Here is a 17,383-nt window from a genome sequence, read left to right on the forward strand (position 1 = left end):
AGGGTAGGTGTGGTTACAAGACAGCCTGTTCTCCATCAGTCACCTTAGCACAGTCGCCCAGGTGACAGTCGTTTTCCTAGTATTTTCTTAAATAATTGCAGAGACTTTGGAAATGTGTTGAATATTGAATATCTCCCTAGGTAAATTATTCCAGTCCCTAACTTCCCTTTCTATAAATGAATCTTTGCCCAAATGTGTCCTCTTGAATTCCAACTCTATCTTCATATTGCGATATTTCCTACTTTTAAAAACACCACTCAAACTTATTTGTCTACTAATATCATTCCACGCCATCTCTCTGCTGACACCTCGGAACATACCACTTAGTCGAGCAGCTCGTCTCCTCTCTCCCAAGTCTTCCCAGCCCAAACTTTGCAACATTTTCGTAACGCTACTCTTCTGTCGGAAATCACCCGGACCAAATTGAGCTGCTTTCTTGGGATTTTTTCAGTCTTCGAATCAAGTAATTCTGGTGTGTATCACATACACTGGTATCGTACTCTAGTCGGGGTCTTAACAGCGACTTATATGCCCTCTCTTTTACATCCTTACTACAACCCCTAAATACCCATAAAACCATATGCAGTGATTTGTACCCTTAATTTACAATAGGGTTTATGTTATTACCCCAATGAAGAACTTCCCTTATTTTAAAACCTAGGCCCCATAAGGAATTTTCACCCCATCAACACAGTAACATATCATTGCCTGCTGTCCATCTCACAACATTTTCCAGGACTTTTTGCAGTTGCTCCCGAACTTGTAACTTATTTATTTCTCTGTACAGTATAACATCATTCGCAAAAAGCCTTAACTGATTCCAGTTCTTCACTCATATGATTTTTATATATAAGAAAACTTAAAGATCCAATAATACTGCCCTCTTAATGGATGCAGGATTAGACGAAGAAGAAGAAGAGTTGACCAAGGGAGGTAGGATAGGGCAAGTAAAAGTGAGGATCTTGGCACAAGTAAGTGGAAGCAATGCTAGGACTCAGCAAACGGCCCCGTGGTCGCCACCCACACTCCCCAAATTGAAAGGCCTTGCGACCCCTTTTAGTCGCCTCTTACGACAAGCAAGGGATACCGTACGTGTTATTCTACCGCATATTCATTGAATGTGCACATTTTCATAGTTAGAATTGCCTCTAGTCCGCCTCTGTGGTGTAGTGGTTAGTGTGATTAGCTGCCACCCCCTGAAGCCCGGGTTCGATTCCCGGCTCTGCCAAGAAATTTGAAAAGTGGTACGAGGGCTGGAACGGGGTCCAGTCAGCCTCAGGAGGTCAACTGAGTAGAGGTGGGTTCGATTCCCACTTCAGCCATTCTAGAAGTGGTTTTCCGTGGTTTCCCACTTCTCCTCCAGGCAAATGCCGGGATGGTACCTAACCTATGGCCACGGCCGCTTCCTTCCCTCTTCCTTGTCTATCCCTTCCAATCTTCCCATCCTCCACCCAGGCCCCTGTTCAGCATAGCAGGTGAAGCCGCCTGGGCGAGGTACTGGTCATTCTCCCCAGTTGTATCCCCAGACCCAATGTCTCCCGCTCCAGGACACTGCCCTTGAGGCGGTAGAGGTGGGATCCCTCGCTGAGTCCGAGGGAAAAACCAACCCTGGAGGGTAAGCAGATTAAGAAAGAAAGAAAGAAAGAAAGAGAGGATTGCTTCTAATAAAGATTCGTTATTTCACTTTACGGCACTGTATGGTACAGTACGAGTTTCGAATGGCAATATAGGGTTGAATCCTTCTTACGGCACTGGATGTCTGGACTTAGACTCGTTGTATCTATGCTTTGATAGTTTTGATGCTGGAAGGGAAATTCAACACTCCACGGCTTCCTAGTTCCCCATGCGAGAGAGTAAGTAGTCTTAAGATGAAGGCAGAAAAGCGTAACGAAATAAATGACGTCGAACATATCAACGGCCAACGGCCATACCATGTTGAATACACCGGTTCTCGTACGATCACCGCAGTTAAGCAACATTGGGCGTGGTCACTACTTGGATGGATGGCCGCTTGGGAACACCACCTGCCGTTGGCTCAATTCCCTTTGGGGCTGCCTGGCCGAGGTGGTAAAGGCGTGCTCGTTTCGGGCCGGAAGGAAGTGGGTTCGAATACCCATCGGGAAGTCGTAAAATTTAAGAAACGATATTTCTACTTCTAGATGTGCACTTGGCCCTGAGGTTCACTCAGCCTACAGCAAAAATTACCAGGTTAATTCCTGAGGACAAAGGCTAAACACTCTACTCCATCATGTGCCGAGGTTACGGATAGTGGAAGCCTTTACCTTCCACCCCTCCAATGGCCGTCATGGCCTGTACGGAGATGACTTGACTTTGACTTTTGAACGTATCAATGTTTATGAAAAACATCACCATAAATGATGAAGTCAGTGTGACTCTATCCATACCCGTGTGTGACACGCGACCAGGTGCAGCGCAGTTCAGTTTTATTTTGTCTGTGGGCAGTGACAGAGATGAAAGCCTATTTACTCAGCTGCAGGCAGGTGTGTGCGTCTAGACAGGTGTCACGTATGGTAAGCCTTGTGTTCATAACGCTATGTATCCGCGGCTCTCAAAACTCCGCGATCAAGAGCGTTTGGAATACATTGAACGCGACTGGTACTTCTTCTTATGCTTCTTCTTCTTCTTCTTCTTCTGGCGCTGTCTCCTCGCAGATGTTTGGCGTGTTTCATGGAGATCAAGAGTGTTTGAAATATTTTACACGTGACTCGTATTTTTCCTCCTTATTATTTTTCTGGTCCGCCCCTTACAGAAGTTTGGTGTGTTTCATGGAGATTGACAGTGTTTGCAATACTTTGCACGCGACTCGTATTTTATTCTTCTTCTGGTGCAATCTCCTTACAGAAGTTACATTGAATCAATAAAAGTAAACTTCCACCTGTTTGAACGATATATTTGCTTTAAGCAAATTAATTATTATTAGAACACGTTTCATTCCTTAGGAATATCTTAAGCTGCTTTACATTGCTTAGGTGAAATTACATAGAAAACGCCATCCTACAATGGTACCTTTGTTATGCGTAAAACAAACTGATTTTAAAAATATAAAAATAAATAAAATTGGTGGAGAGGTTTGATTGGGGCGGTCAAGTGGGAAGGGAAGGTGGATATGCTTATGTTCTAATCTAATTTAAAACAATTTCCTATTCACTTAAATAGATGTTAAACAATTGTTAGTGTATAGCACTTTTGTTCATGTGTGATGTGTATGTTTTTATTAATTGTTCATTTTAAAAAAGTTTATGAAAATGACTTTTTCGTAACTTAACTTTTTTAAATATTCCCTTCAGCTGCTCTTCTTTTCCAAAGTGAGTGTTGTCGTTTGATTTAACTTGGTGAAATTGGGTCTCTTGAATGTTTGTTTATTAAGGGATCGTCTGAAACTAGCTGTGAATAAACATCCTGAAGGAATTCACACCAACATCAAGCTTACTGATAAAGGTCGGCGAGCGAGTTGACCGTGCGGTTAGGGGCGTGCGGCTGTGAGCTAGCATCCGGCAGATAGTGGGTTTGAATCCCACTGTCGGCAGGCCTGAAGATGGTTTTCCGTGGTGGGGCTGTACCTTAATTAAAGCCTTCCAACTCTTAGGCCTTTCCAAACCCATCGCCGTCATAAGACCTATCTGTGTCGGTGAGACGTAAAGCCACTAGCTGATAATGGTCGGCAGATGCACAGGGGGTCTCGGCCATAAGTGGCCACGGCTGGTCCGTGGTGTAACAGCTCTGCACTCTGACCGACCAACCGAGCAGAGGACGGGTGGCCACGGCTCTACCGTAGCTCTACGCCTTTGCATTCGGGAGACGGGACCGGGCTGGACCTCACGGCTGGCTCCAACCGTCGGCTGTCCTGAGAATGGTTTTTCATGGATAGTAAACTCGTGTCCTCATCCTGAGGTAGTGCAGCTCTTTTCAGGCACACCCCCATTGGAACAACATACCAGCCCTCCTGCCATTCTTAAATTTCTGGCAATACCGGGAATCGAACGCGGGACCCCGAGGACAGCAAGTAATAACAATAATCGTTAGGGCACGGAGGTGGACCTAAGTTATGGTAAGACAGTGGAACAAGTCACCAGTTTCCCTTATCTAAGAAGTATGGTCACTAGAGCTCGGAAGTTGAAGACTATAAATTGTCTAAAGAAAGACATGTACAAAGACTAAAAATAGCAAAAAGGGCCTAAAATCGGGCAAAAAGGACGTACAAATTAATTCATAATTTAAGTTTTAGTTACATATTTAATGTTTCAAAATGCAACATACAGTGTAAAAATGTCTGAGTGAAATACTTCTTCTTTCATATATAATACACTATATTATTAGATTAACATACTTAAAAAAAAAAGTTCGGGTTTCTTAGGAAAGTACTTGCAGACTTCGTAAAGAAATGTTTTTCCACATACAATGAAATCAGCGAACCCTCAATATATATCCTGGAGAAAGAAATTGAAATTGGTATAACTGGAATCATATTTGGCTTAACCACACCAGGGTTACAGAAATTGGAATTCGGAAACCTCACCTCAGTTGGCTTTGCAGTATAACACAATGGTCATCTTCAGGTTCTTAGTTGTCAGGATCGTCGGTCTTCAAACAGCACGTTGCGAAACATCGAGAAACTTCTCTCCTCATCAACGGATCTTAAATGTTCATACTTAAAGCAAGTGAGATCTTCCTCTTCAAAAACACTCACATCAACATTTTCTCCATTCAATATTTCACTTCTCTTGTACATAATTTGATACCCCTGCTTTTTCAAGCGTTAGATTCATTCTTTCATTTCATTTCACCTCATTTTCGTTTCATTCTCTCTCTTACTACAGAAAATACCTTTGAGAAGTGAAAGATGAACTAACGATGATTGGAACTGAGTATGGGCAGTACAAATGTAGTAGAGAGAAGGTGAAGTTGCAAAAAAAATGCCATTAAGACCTAAAACAAGATTAAAAGTACCTGTAAGTCAAAAACGCCCTAAAAGGCAATAAAGAACTAATAAAACCCACCATTTCCCGGCCTTCGGTGATCCAGAATGAATATATATTATGATGGGCCTCGTCTTTCGACACGCGAGAAGGATCTTTCCTCATTTTCCGAGCCCTATTGATCATCAATGACAACAGGAGCAGTAAGGAGATTAGAAGGGGAATAGCGCTTGACAAACAGGCGTTTATAATAAGAGTAACCTTTTGATCAGTGCAAATTTAGATTTTGGAATTAGGAAGAAATTTTTGATGTTTTTTTTTTGTGTGTGTGTCGAGTGTGCTATTGTATGGATGTGAATCTTCGACAATCAGAGATCAAGATTTGAAACGACTGGAAGAGTTTGAGATAAGGGTCTGGAGAAGAATGCTACGAATACACAGAAGAAGAGCTAAATTCACTGACCAGTGGTTGCATAGACAAGGCATTGTCTTTAGGCATCGATCGATCGATCAATCAATCAATCAATCAATCAATCAATCAATCAATCAATCAATCAATCAATCAATCAATCAATCAATCAATCAATCAATCAATCAATCAATCAATCAATCAATCAATCAATCAATCAATCAATCAATCAATCAATGATCTGAATTTAGGGATGTCGCTTCCCTATAAATTGTTTACCTCATATTTTACATTTATTTACCTTTTTAACCTAGCTTTCCTTCTTTACAATATTTTCACTGAACTTGGAATGTTACCGAACATTTCCCTTGATAATTTATTGCTATCCCTTACTCCTTGTGCTATAAATGAATATTTGCCCCAATTTGTCCTCTCTCTCACCGGGCGAGTTGGCCGTGCAGTCAGGGGCACGCGGCTATGAGCTTGCATCCTGGAGATAGTGGGTTCGAACCCCACTGTCGGCAGCCCTGAAGATGGTTTTCCGTGGTTTCCCATTTTCACACCAGGAAAATGCTGAGGCTGTACCTTAATTAAGGCCTCGGCCGCTTCCTTCCCATTCCTAGGCCTTTCCTATCCCGAAAGACCTATCTGTGTCGGTGCGACATAAAGCAACTAGCAAAAAAAATTTGTCCTCTTGAATTCCAACTTTATCTTCATATTATGATCTCTCCTACTTTTAAAATAAAGGAGACGAGCTGCTCGACTAAGTGGTATGCTCCGAGCTGTCAATGGAGAAATGACGTGGAATGACATTAGTAGAGGCATAAGTTTGAGTGGTATTTTTAAAAGTAGGAAAGATCGCAATTTGAAGATAAAGTTAGAATTCAAGAGGACAAATTGTGACAAAAATATCGTTTATAGGAAGGGGAGTTAAGGATTGGAATAATTTACCAAGGGACATGTTCAATAAATTTCCAATTTATTTGCAATTACTTAAGAAAAGGCTAGGAAACCAATAAATAAGGAATCTGCCACCTGGGCGACTGCCCTAAATGTAGATCAGAAGTCACTGTTCGATTTTCCGACCCTGACGGTATTAGAGCATTCGGGAACTAGGGAGTATTTAATTTTCACATCTTTCGTAGCACTTATCTTACTTTTCTTCTTCCTTTTTGACAATTGCCTTTACGTGGCACCGACACAGATAAGTATTATGGTGATGATGGGATAGGAAAGGGCTAGGAGCGATCATGGCATTAATGAAGGTACAGCCCAGCATTTTCTTCGTGTGAAAATTAGAAACGACAGAAAATCATCTTCAGGGCTGCCGACAGTCGGGCTCGAACCCACTGACTCCCGAATGCAAGCTGTTAGCACTGTGATATAAACCACGAGGCCTCTTGCTCGGTAGCCTTTGTCTTCTTTGACCGATAACTTCATTTTTCGATTTGTTGGATCCATTCCATTTTTTTTCCTTTTGAATAGTGTAATTACAGGATTGTTGCCCGGTTGTACTTCCTCTTAAAACAAAAACCACCACCAATAGCCATAAATGAAACGTAGACATCCGTGCACGCTATAGTTTCCTGTGGCTGCTCCAAGAGACAGATATAAAAATACTGCACGTATCAAGAAATATCGACAGGGGACCAAAATAATATTTCTGCATACTTCAATACTCCCTACACCAGAACTGTTGACCCTTCGGAAAGTGTTTCTGTACTCGTGACCGGGGGGTGCGGAAGGCGAACAAAGTAGTTCCCAGGCCGGACGGACATCCTGCCCCATTCATTGTTCATTTATTAACATAAAACCGCTCACTTCTTACTGGCCCACGTAATGCGAAGTAAACGTGTAGCTTTATGACCACTGTGCCGTTTTTGAGGTTATGTCAGCTGCAGGTTTATCTCATGCACAGAGATTGTAATTAAAATGGGAGAACCGTTTCACTGAACTGAGGCTGTTAAGAGGGAAAGGCACCTATCACAATGGACAAAAAACATTTCTTGTTAAAAGTATCGTAATTAGTCTGTCACGGTTCAAAGTACTCCATAATGGATTCTAACGACTTGAGGTGACCCTTGAGGTGTGACATCGTAAGAATCCAGTGAGAAATATTCTTAATGTTGTAAACATTTCTTAGCAGACAAAGTAGTGGTCCCCGTACTACGAAAAACGTAAACTTAAGCAATTTCCTCAATTGTACCGAAAGTTGAAGGGCAAAAGGGCCCAGAAAAGTTTAAAATAGTGGGTCTTGGATATCTCTATCAAACTAAAAAAATATCGAAAACCACATCCGGCCTAAATGCAGCTCCGGAAAAACTGCCTAAAATTGCTAGGTTTTTTAATCGTTTCCCTTTTTATTCAAATCGTATCCAAATCAACTTATTTAAATAATGATTTCTTAATGTGTTCCTTGGTTCAATATCCTCAGGCGTTTTTCGAATTTTTGAAAAATTTCCACACTGAATGTAGTTATAAGGGTTAAGTGAAACTCTGTATTGACTCGCATTAGCGCTCGTAGTGGTGCTGAAGTGAAACTCTGCATTGACTCGCATTATCGCTCGTAGTGGTGCTTAAGTGAAACAATGCATTGACTCGCATTAGCGCTCGTAGTTTTAGTTAAGTGATACAATACCTTGACTCACATTAGCACTCGTAGTGGTGCTTAAGTGAAACAATGCATTGACTCGCATTAGCGCTCGTAGTGGTGCTTAAGTGAAACAATGCATTGACTCGGATTAGTGCTCGTAGTGGTGCTTAAGGGAAACTCTGCATTGACTCACATTAGCGCTCGTAGTGGTGCTTAAGTGAAAGAATGCATTGACTTTCATTAGCGCTCGTAGTGGTGCTTAAGTGAAACAATGCATTGACTCGCATTAGCACTCGTAGTGGTGCTTAAGTGAAACAATGCATTGACTCGCATTAGCGCTCGTAGTGGTGCTTAAGTGAAACAATGCATTGACTCGCATTAGCACTCGTAGTGGTGCTTAAGTTAAACAATGCATTGACTTTCATTAGCGCTCGTAGTGGTGCTTAAGTGAAACAATGCATTAACTCGCATTAGCACTCGTAGTGGTGCTTACGTGAAACAATGCATTGACTCGCATTAGCGCTCGTAGTGGTGCTTAAGTGAAACAATGCATTGACTTGCATTAGCGCTCGTAGTGGTGCTTAAGTGAAACAATGCATTAACTTGCATTAGCGCTCGTAGTGGTGCTTAAGTGAAACAATGCATTGACTCGCATTAGCGCTCGTAGTGGTGCTTAAGTGAAACAATGCATTGACTCACATTAGCGCTCGTAGTGGTGCTTAAGTGAAACAATGCATTGACTCGCATTAGCTCTCGTAGTGGTGCTTAAGTGAAACAATGCATTGACTCGCATTAGCGCCCGTTGTGGTCTTAAGTGAAACAATGCATTGACTCGCATTAGAGCTCGTAGTGGTGCTTAAGTGAAACAATACCTTGACTCACATTAGCACTCGTAGTGGTGCTTAAGTGAAACAATGCATTGACTCGCATTAGCGCTCGTAGTGGTGCTTAAGTGAAACAATGCATTGACTAGCATTAGCGCTCGTAGTGGTGCTTAAGTGAAACAATGCATTGAGTCACATTAGCGCTCGTAGTGGTGCTTAAGTGAAACAATGCATTGACTCACATTAGCGCTCGTAGTGGTGCTTAAGTGAAACAATACATTGACTCGCATTAGCGCTCGTAGTGGAAGAAAAAGGCAAACTGCTAATCTAAGCGACCGGATAACAATAATTAAGAAAAGGATTTTTCAATTTTTAGGAATAAGTAAAGAATATATTCTTATAATTTATTATATTTTATTTACCTAAAATTCGTCGCTTATATCCATAAGATGTTTTCAGCATTGAGTTGCTTGCCTGGTCCGCCTCTGTGATGTAGTGGTTACTGTGATTGGCTGTCATCCCCGGAGGCCCGGGTTCGATTCCCGGCTCTGCCACGAAATTTGAAAAGTGGTACGATGGCTGAAACTGGGTCCACTCAGCCTCGGGAGGTCAACTGAGTAGAGGTGGGTTCGATTCCTACCTCAGCCATCCTGTTTCCCACTTCTCCTCCAGGCAAACGCCGGGATGGTACCTAACTTAAGGCCGCGGCCGCTTCCTTCCCTCTTCCTTGTCTGTCCCTTCCACTCTTCCCATCCCCCTACAGGGCCCCTATTCAGCATAGCAGGTGAGGCCGCCTGGGCGAGGTACTGGTCATCTTCCCCAGTTGTATCCCCGATCCAGAGTCTGAAGCTTCAGGACACTGACCTTGAGGCTGTAGTTTGGGATCCCTCGCTGATTTCGAGGGAAAAACCAACCCTGGAGGGTAAGCAGATTAAGACGAACAAGAAGAAAACAAACAGTACACATTTAGAGAGGCACTAGAAAACACATGGACACTTGGCCCTGGCAGGCCCATAAAACAAACAGTCGAATTCTACCGAAAACAGAAACTACTATAAACTGGTAGGGATCATACAAGAAGGCTTAAACATCAGGAAATCTTTAGATCCAAAATTCACAATGGGTAGGTTGACCAAGAAGACAAGCCGAAGAAAACAAGTGGAACTACTTGAACGAAAGAGATACAGGAAGGCTGCAGCAAAAGAATGTAAGGAATATGGGCGCAAAGAAAGGCACACTAACTTCTGTAAGTACTTAGCATAATTCTAAGTGGGAGTGTACGCAAATTGGAGCCTGCGTCGCTCAGGCGCCAGCGCGCCCACCTCTCACCGCTGGGTTCCGTGGTTCAAATCCCAGTCACTCCTTGTGAGAGTTGTGCTGAACAAAGCGGAGGCGAGACAGGTTTTTCTCCAGATTCCCCGGTTTGCCTGTCATCTTTCATTCCAGCAACACTCTCTATACCATTTCATTTCATCTGTCATTCATTAATTATTGCCCCATAGGAGTGCGACAGGCTTCGGCAGCCGGCACAATTCCTATCCTCGCCGCTAGATGGGGGCTCTATTCATTCAATTCCTGACCCGGTTAAGTGACTGGAAACAGGCTGTGGATTTTCATTTTCATTGTACTCAATAACGCTAAATAACACTAATAATTACATGAATGTGAATAATCAGACATGTCTTCTTCTTTATACTGTATTTTATTTTTGCTATTGGCTTTACGTCGCACCGACACAGATACGTCTTATGGCGACGATGGGATAGGAAAGGGCTAGGACTGGGAAGGGAGCGGCCGTGCCCTTAATTAAGGTACAGCCCCAGCATTTGCCTGGTGTAAAAATGGGAAAGCACGGAAAGCCATCTTCAGGGCTGCCGACAGTGGGGTTCGAACCTATACTGTATTAACATCGAAAACAATCATCATCATGATGATCATCATCGTGTTATTCTTCTTCTTCTTCGGTATAATTAATCCCACTTTTATTGGGTCGCTGATGCGGATATTCGTAGTCCACGTTGCTCTATCCTTAACCATTTCCTCCATAATCCCCTGCTGTTGCATGTTTTCTCGAATGCTGTCCATTCATCGCCTTCTCCGTCATCCTCGAATCCTTTTCCCTAGTGGAAGCAGTTCAGTCATCTTAAAACCCACAATCTTGATCTCTTTGGCCAAAGCATCTGAACCCAGCTTCTCCGACCTTCTCAGAAACTTGCACCACATTTTCTCCTAATCACTTCATTTCTCACTTTGTCCAAACGTGTATGTCCACTTGTCAACTTCAGCATTCGCATTTCTGCTACTTCCAGTTTCTCCTCCCATTTCATTGTAATCTGCCGAGTTTCTGCCCCATATAGGTATCATTGCTGGTCTCGCCACAGCCTTGTGTATATTCTCTTTTAATTTTTCTGGCATCTTCTTGTGGCACAGTACATTCGATGTGTGCCCTGATCTTTGTTTCCTCCTCAGTAGCGAATATTAAATAACCTTCCTATACAAGTATGAATGAATGAATGAATGAATGAATGAATTTATTGAACTGAACATAACAGGCTTTCGCCCAGTTACAATGTTCCAATAAAATAAACACTCACAGACTATAGCTAGACACTAACTACTTACTACTTAACTACTTCTAAATCTACTTTGTAGCATCTTGCACATGGGCGGATCGCCAGCTCCACATGCAACACACCACCTAACTAAACTAACTACTTTACTACATAAATATACTACTTAACTACTTCTAAATCTACTTTGTAGCATCCTGCACATGGGCGGATCGCCAGCTCCACATACAACACACCACCTAACTAAACTCACTACTTTACTACATGAATATACAGTATACTAAATCTATCCTAAATCTGTCTGGCCGCGACATCACCCCTGGTGAGGAACTGCTACCACCCTTCCCTGGGATGTCACGACCAGACATGTCTCATGAGGCTCGGAAACCGATACTGTTGTATGTCCGGCGCTTCCTTCTCGCTCCGCCTGCCAGCTGCACGCGCGCCTGTGTATCATTCTGCTAGCTTCGACGCGCAGCCCTCAGTGCGCGTGCCTGACCATCGAGTGTACTATAAATAGGAGCTCCCTTCCTGCTCACTTGCCCACTTGCCCCGGTGTCCAGCTCCAGAATACACCCTACGTCGAGCACGGAGGCTACTCCTCTTGAAAATGTGCTCCGACCAGGTGGACTGAATTTCTGGCAGTACGAGGTTTCACCTCTGGTCACCGCTCCCTTCCTGTTTCCGCTGCCTAAGTCCCGTAATTCTTTTACAAGCCATTTTCATTCCCTAACTTATGCAAGCTCCCTTAGTTTCGCTAGGTGGAATTTCTTCAATCAATTGAACTTGCTTTTTAGGAATTCAGGCACTTCAACCAACAAGGACTCTCATGAACATTTATGTTAGTGTGCCAGATAGTTCTCGACTATCAACGTGTCAATTCACAAAGACTATCTTTTCAAGATAGAAGTGTATATAAAGACTGCAAACCTGTACATATTGTATAAAGACAGACTTTTCTCAAGATTCAATATTCCTTTTTGCTTCAAAATAAATTTCAGTTATTTGTGTAAATATCATAAAGTGAAGCAATAAAAGTTGTGTTTTGTAAACTTCAACCTTGGTTACAACACAACTCTATGGCGACGAGGTAAAAAAGCGACACTACAATTCATCGGCCCCAGTCGCCAACTCTGTGGCGACGAGGTACAAAAAGCAACAAACTACAATTCTTCGGCCCCAGTTACCAACTCTATAGCGACGAGGTACACACGAAACCAACACTACAATTCAACGGGCCCAGTTGTCAACTCTACGGCGACGTGTTAAACTACAACGACACTCCAACCAGTTCTGACACACAGCTTATCTTACTCTTTCTTGCACGCATCTCGCAATGGCTACTGCGGAACAACTCGCTACGGTCTTCCAAGCCTTACAACAGCAACAACAACAGTTTATGCAACAACAACAGGCAGCATTAATTCAGGCTATTCAAGCTATTTCTGTCTCTACACAGCCATCAGCTATTCCTCCGTTCTCTGCTTTTGATCCAGCTAAGGAAGAATGGTCAGTTTATTTAGCCCGCTTGCAACAGCATTTCATCTGCCATTCTGTCCCAGATGATCAACGCCGCCGCGCACTATTTCTTAGTTCGGTTGGCAATGCTACGTGTGAATTACTACGTAAATTAAGTCCAGAAGAACACTTATCTGAGGTACCCTTCACGCAGCTCTTAGCCCGTCTCACGGAACACTATGCCAAAGCTCCTCACATAGTGGCTGCTCGCTATAAATTTTTTCAGAGCAGAAAGCAACCCCATCAGACACATACTGAATGGATAACTGAATTGCGTGGTCTAGCTAAACCCTGCCAGTTCATCTGCTCCAAGGACGGTTGTGGTTCATCCTACACTGATTCTCTCATTCGGGACATGATAATTTTACATACTCCTGAAGACAAAATACGTTTTGACGCTGTCAAGCAGAGTAACCCTTCTTTAGAAGACGTCCAGCGTATTGCTACGGTTTATGAGCTTACTACCAAGACTGCCGCAGCCATAGCTTCTCCACACGAAGTTGCACAAGTCTCGCCTCAGGCCCGCAAGTCCTCTGCTACAGTGAACCGTACGGATAAGGCGCTCTCCACCAAGCATTCTCGCCAGGTTCCCTCTCGTAATGCTACACGGAAGCCCAATTCTAAAAGCACCTCGAAACTCCTGCCTTCCTGCCGAGGTTGTTTCAAGCATCATGAACGTCGTGACTGTCGTTTTTTCAAAGCTACTTGTGAACGATGTAATAAACTTGGACACATTCAGACTGTCTGTCAAAGTTCGCTCCGCCCTGCTAAGACTACTGCAGCGCACCGGAAGCATATACAGCCCCGCCAAGACATGGAAGTTGATCAGATCAATCTTATTCTTCCCACAAAGGATTCTCACAAAATCATCATTCCTCTCTCATTCTCTGATCGATCTGTCGATTTTCAATTAGACACTGGATCACCTGTCTCTATTATTAACCTGACTACCTACCACGACTTAAGTTCACCTTCATGCTCTCCAGCTGACATCCAGCTCGTGACATTTAACAAGAAGAAAATTGACATCAAAGGTCAAATTAAGCTTCAGGCTAGTTATAAAGGAATTCAGAAGGCCATTCCTCTTCTCGTAGTTAACAACTACACTGCATCAAACATTATGGGCATGGATCTATTTAACTTATTTGGTTTCCAGATACGTGACAACATTACCGTCGTATCTACATTGCATCCTACTTCTGACGTTACCGCTCTCCTAGCGCAGTTTCCTGAAGTCTTCGACTCTCAGCTCGGAACAGCAAAAGACTATACAGCTCACATACAGCTGAAATCCGGAGCTAAGCCTCGCTTCCTCAAAGCACGTCCAGTACCCATAGCACTTCAAGACCAGGTCACGAAAGAATTAGAAAGATGGATACAAACTGGAATTGTAGTACCAGTTACTTCTAGTCAATGGGCTACTCCGCTCGTAGTAATCAAGAAACCTGATGGTAATGTTCGACTTTGTGGCGATTTTCGATCTACAGTCAACGCACAACTCGACACCGATATCTTTCCTATTCCACGTCCAGAAGACTTATTCCGTCGTCTCTCTGGTGGACAATTCTTCTCTCGAGTTGATCTTAAAGAAGCATATCTCCAGCTACTTTTAGACGAAGAATCTAAGAAATTTCTCACACTCAACACTCCTCTAGGACTGCTCCAGCTCCAGCGGCTCCCATTCGGTGTTTCATCCTCAGCGGCTATTTTTCAGCGCTATTTGGCTCAACTCACCGCCTCCATTCCCGGTTGTGCTAACTACCTGGATGATATTATTGTTACTGGAAAAGATCATCAGGAACATCTCACCAATCTCCGCCTTCTTCTCCAGAAATTGAAAGACAATGGCCTACGAGCGAATCTCGCTAAATGTACCTTCTTTCAGCCTCAAGTTCACTACCTCGGACATATACTTGATAAGAATGGAATTCGTCCTAGTATGCAGAATGTCTCCGCGATAGTAAACATGCCAGCACCTCAGAACCTCAAGCAGCTTCAGTCCTTCATAGGCAAAGCGAACTATTATAATAAGTTCATTCCACGCTTCGCTACAGTGGCAGCTCCATTAAACGCTCTACGTAAAAAAGGTGTTAAGTTTCAGTGGACTCCGCAATGCCAACAGGCCTGGAAAACAATCAACAACGCCTTAATTCAAGCTATACAACTCACTCATTTTCAGCCCGACAAGATCATCACGCTAGCTACTGACGCTTCAGACTACGGTGTCGGTGCCGTTCTCTCCCAGAAGGATCGTCATGGACAAGAACGCCCCATCGCCTTCGCTTCGAAAACACTTAATGATCATCAACGTCGATACTCACAGATAGAGAAAGAAGCTTTAGCCATCATCTTTGGTATTCGCCGTTTCAATGAATATCTTTATGGCAACCATTTCCTGATCATTACCGATCATAAGCCTCTCGTACACTTATTCCATCCTGGTAATAAGATCCCAGAGAATTCCCTCAGAAAGCTTCAAAGATGGTCCATGTTCCTTTCTGATTATTCCTATCAGATTGTATATCGAGCCACATCCCGGCATTGTAATGCTGATGCCCTCTCCCGCTTACCCGTTGGTCCTGATACTGCCTTCGATTCTCAAGAATCTGAATGTCTTCAGTTGGACATAGAACTTGAAGATACTGTATCCAGTTTTCCTATTGATGCTACCTGCATAGCTAAAGCTACGGATAAGGACAGTACACTTGCTACTGTACGTACTTACATCCGCAACGGTTGGCCTCTTCAGAGCACACTTCCTGCCCACCTGGCACCTTATCATCGTATGCAGCATCGTCTCACGACTCGTGCCGGAGTTGTACTACTAGAAGCAGGCACCATCTTCCGAGTGGTTATCCCACTTAGCCTCCAGAAACAAGTTCTCGAATTATTACACCAAAGCCATTGGGGTATCTCCAGAACAAAGCAACTCGCCCGTCAACACTGCTACTGGCCCGGTATTGATGCCGCCATCGAAAAGCTAATACGTCATTGTGAGCAATGTCAAACGAATCAGAACGCCCCGTCTTCTGATCTTGCTTCATGGCCTCCTGCTACTACTCCATGGGAACGAGTTCACATCGATTTCGCAGGTCCTTTCCTCAATTCCATGTGGTTAATAGTCATCGATTCACTGTCAAACTTTCCATATGTCGTGGATATGCATTCGACTACTACAACCGAAGCTACCATTCGTGCTCTCCAGAAAATCTTTACTACAGAAGGTTTACCGCAAGTACTCATTTCGGACAACGGACCTCAATTTACAGCTACTGCTTTTCAGAACTTTTGTACACATAATGGCATTCGTCATATCCTAGCACCACCTTTTCACCCTCAATCTAATGGTGAAGCTGAACGCTTCGTACAAACATTTAAAAGAAGTATGAAGAAAGCTGTCTCTTCAGGCTTAACTAAAGACCAAGCCTTGCTCCAACTCTTAAACACCTACAGAACTCTCCCCGGCGCTGATAATATCACTCCTGCACAGAAGCTCCATGGACGACCTCACAGAACTTTACTTTCTCTGTTACAGCCTCTTCCGGCCCAGCATAAGACCTCACCAACGAAGTTCTCCCTCAACGACAAGGTCTACACCAGGACATTCAAATCCAACCCACTCTGGATACCTGGAGTCATCTGCAGATCTTTGGGTCATCGTCTCTACGAGATACAGACTACGGAGAAACGTATCTGCCGCCATCAAGATCAGATACGTCTGCGCTACCGCCCCTGTCCAGCTATTGATGCTATTGCTAAACCAGATAAATCTATTGCTGAAAGAGCCTTAGATCATTTAATAACAATGGGTTCCTTTCAGGACGAGACAGCGCCACTCCGCCCAGTTCCAGCTCCGGACAATACAACAGAGATATCAGCAGCTCCGCCCCAGCATCGCAGTCGCCGCCAGCGCCGCCGCCGTTTCACGCCGTACCGGCGCATTTAGGAGGGGAGGGTGTTGTATGTCCGGCGCTTCCTTCTCGCTCCGCCTGCCAGCTGCACGCGCGCCTGTGTATCATTCTGCTAGCTTCGACGCGCAGCCCTCAGTGCGCGTGCCTGACCATCGAGTGTACTATAAATAGGAGCTCCCTTCCTGCTCACTTGCCCACTTGCCCCGGTGTCCAGCTCCAGAATACACCCTACGTCGAGCACGGAGGCTACTCCTCTTGAAAATGTGCTCCGACCAGGTGGACTGAATTTCTGGCAGTACGAGGTTTCACCTCTGGTCACCGCTCCCTTCCTGTTTCCGCTGCCTAAGTCCCGTAATTCTTTTACAAGCCATTTTCATTCCCTAACTTATGCAAGCTCCCTTAGTTTCGCTAGGTGGAATTTCTTCAATCAATTGAACTTGCTTTTTAGGAATTCAGGCACTTCAACCAACAAGGACTCTCATGAACATTTATGTTAGTGTGCCAGATAGTTCTCGACTATCAACGTGTCAATTCACAAAGACTATCTTTTCAAGATAGAAGTGTATATAAAGACTGCAAACCTGTACATATTGTATAAAGACAGACTTTTCTCAAGATTCA

The 17,383-nt window shown here is 43.7% G+C and overlaps 1 pseudogene; it reads left to right on the forward strand.

Annotated features, from left to right (window-relative positions):
• Window positions 1-1,917: 1,917 nt before the first annotated feature.
• Window positions 1,918-2,036, forward strand: LOC137499070 (5S ribosomal RNA; annotated as a pseudogene).
• Window positions 2,037-17,383: the final 15,347 nt, after the last annotated feature.

Source organism: Anabrus simplex, chromosome 3 (assembly GCF_040414725.1).
Source record: "Anabrus simplex isolate iqAnaSimp1 chromosome 3, ASM4041472v1, whole genome shotgun sequence".
Taxonomy (NCBI): Eukaryota; Metazoa; Arthropoda; class Insecta; order Orthoptera; family Tettigoniidae; genus Anabrus; species Anabrus simplex.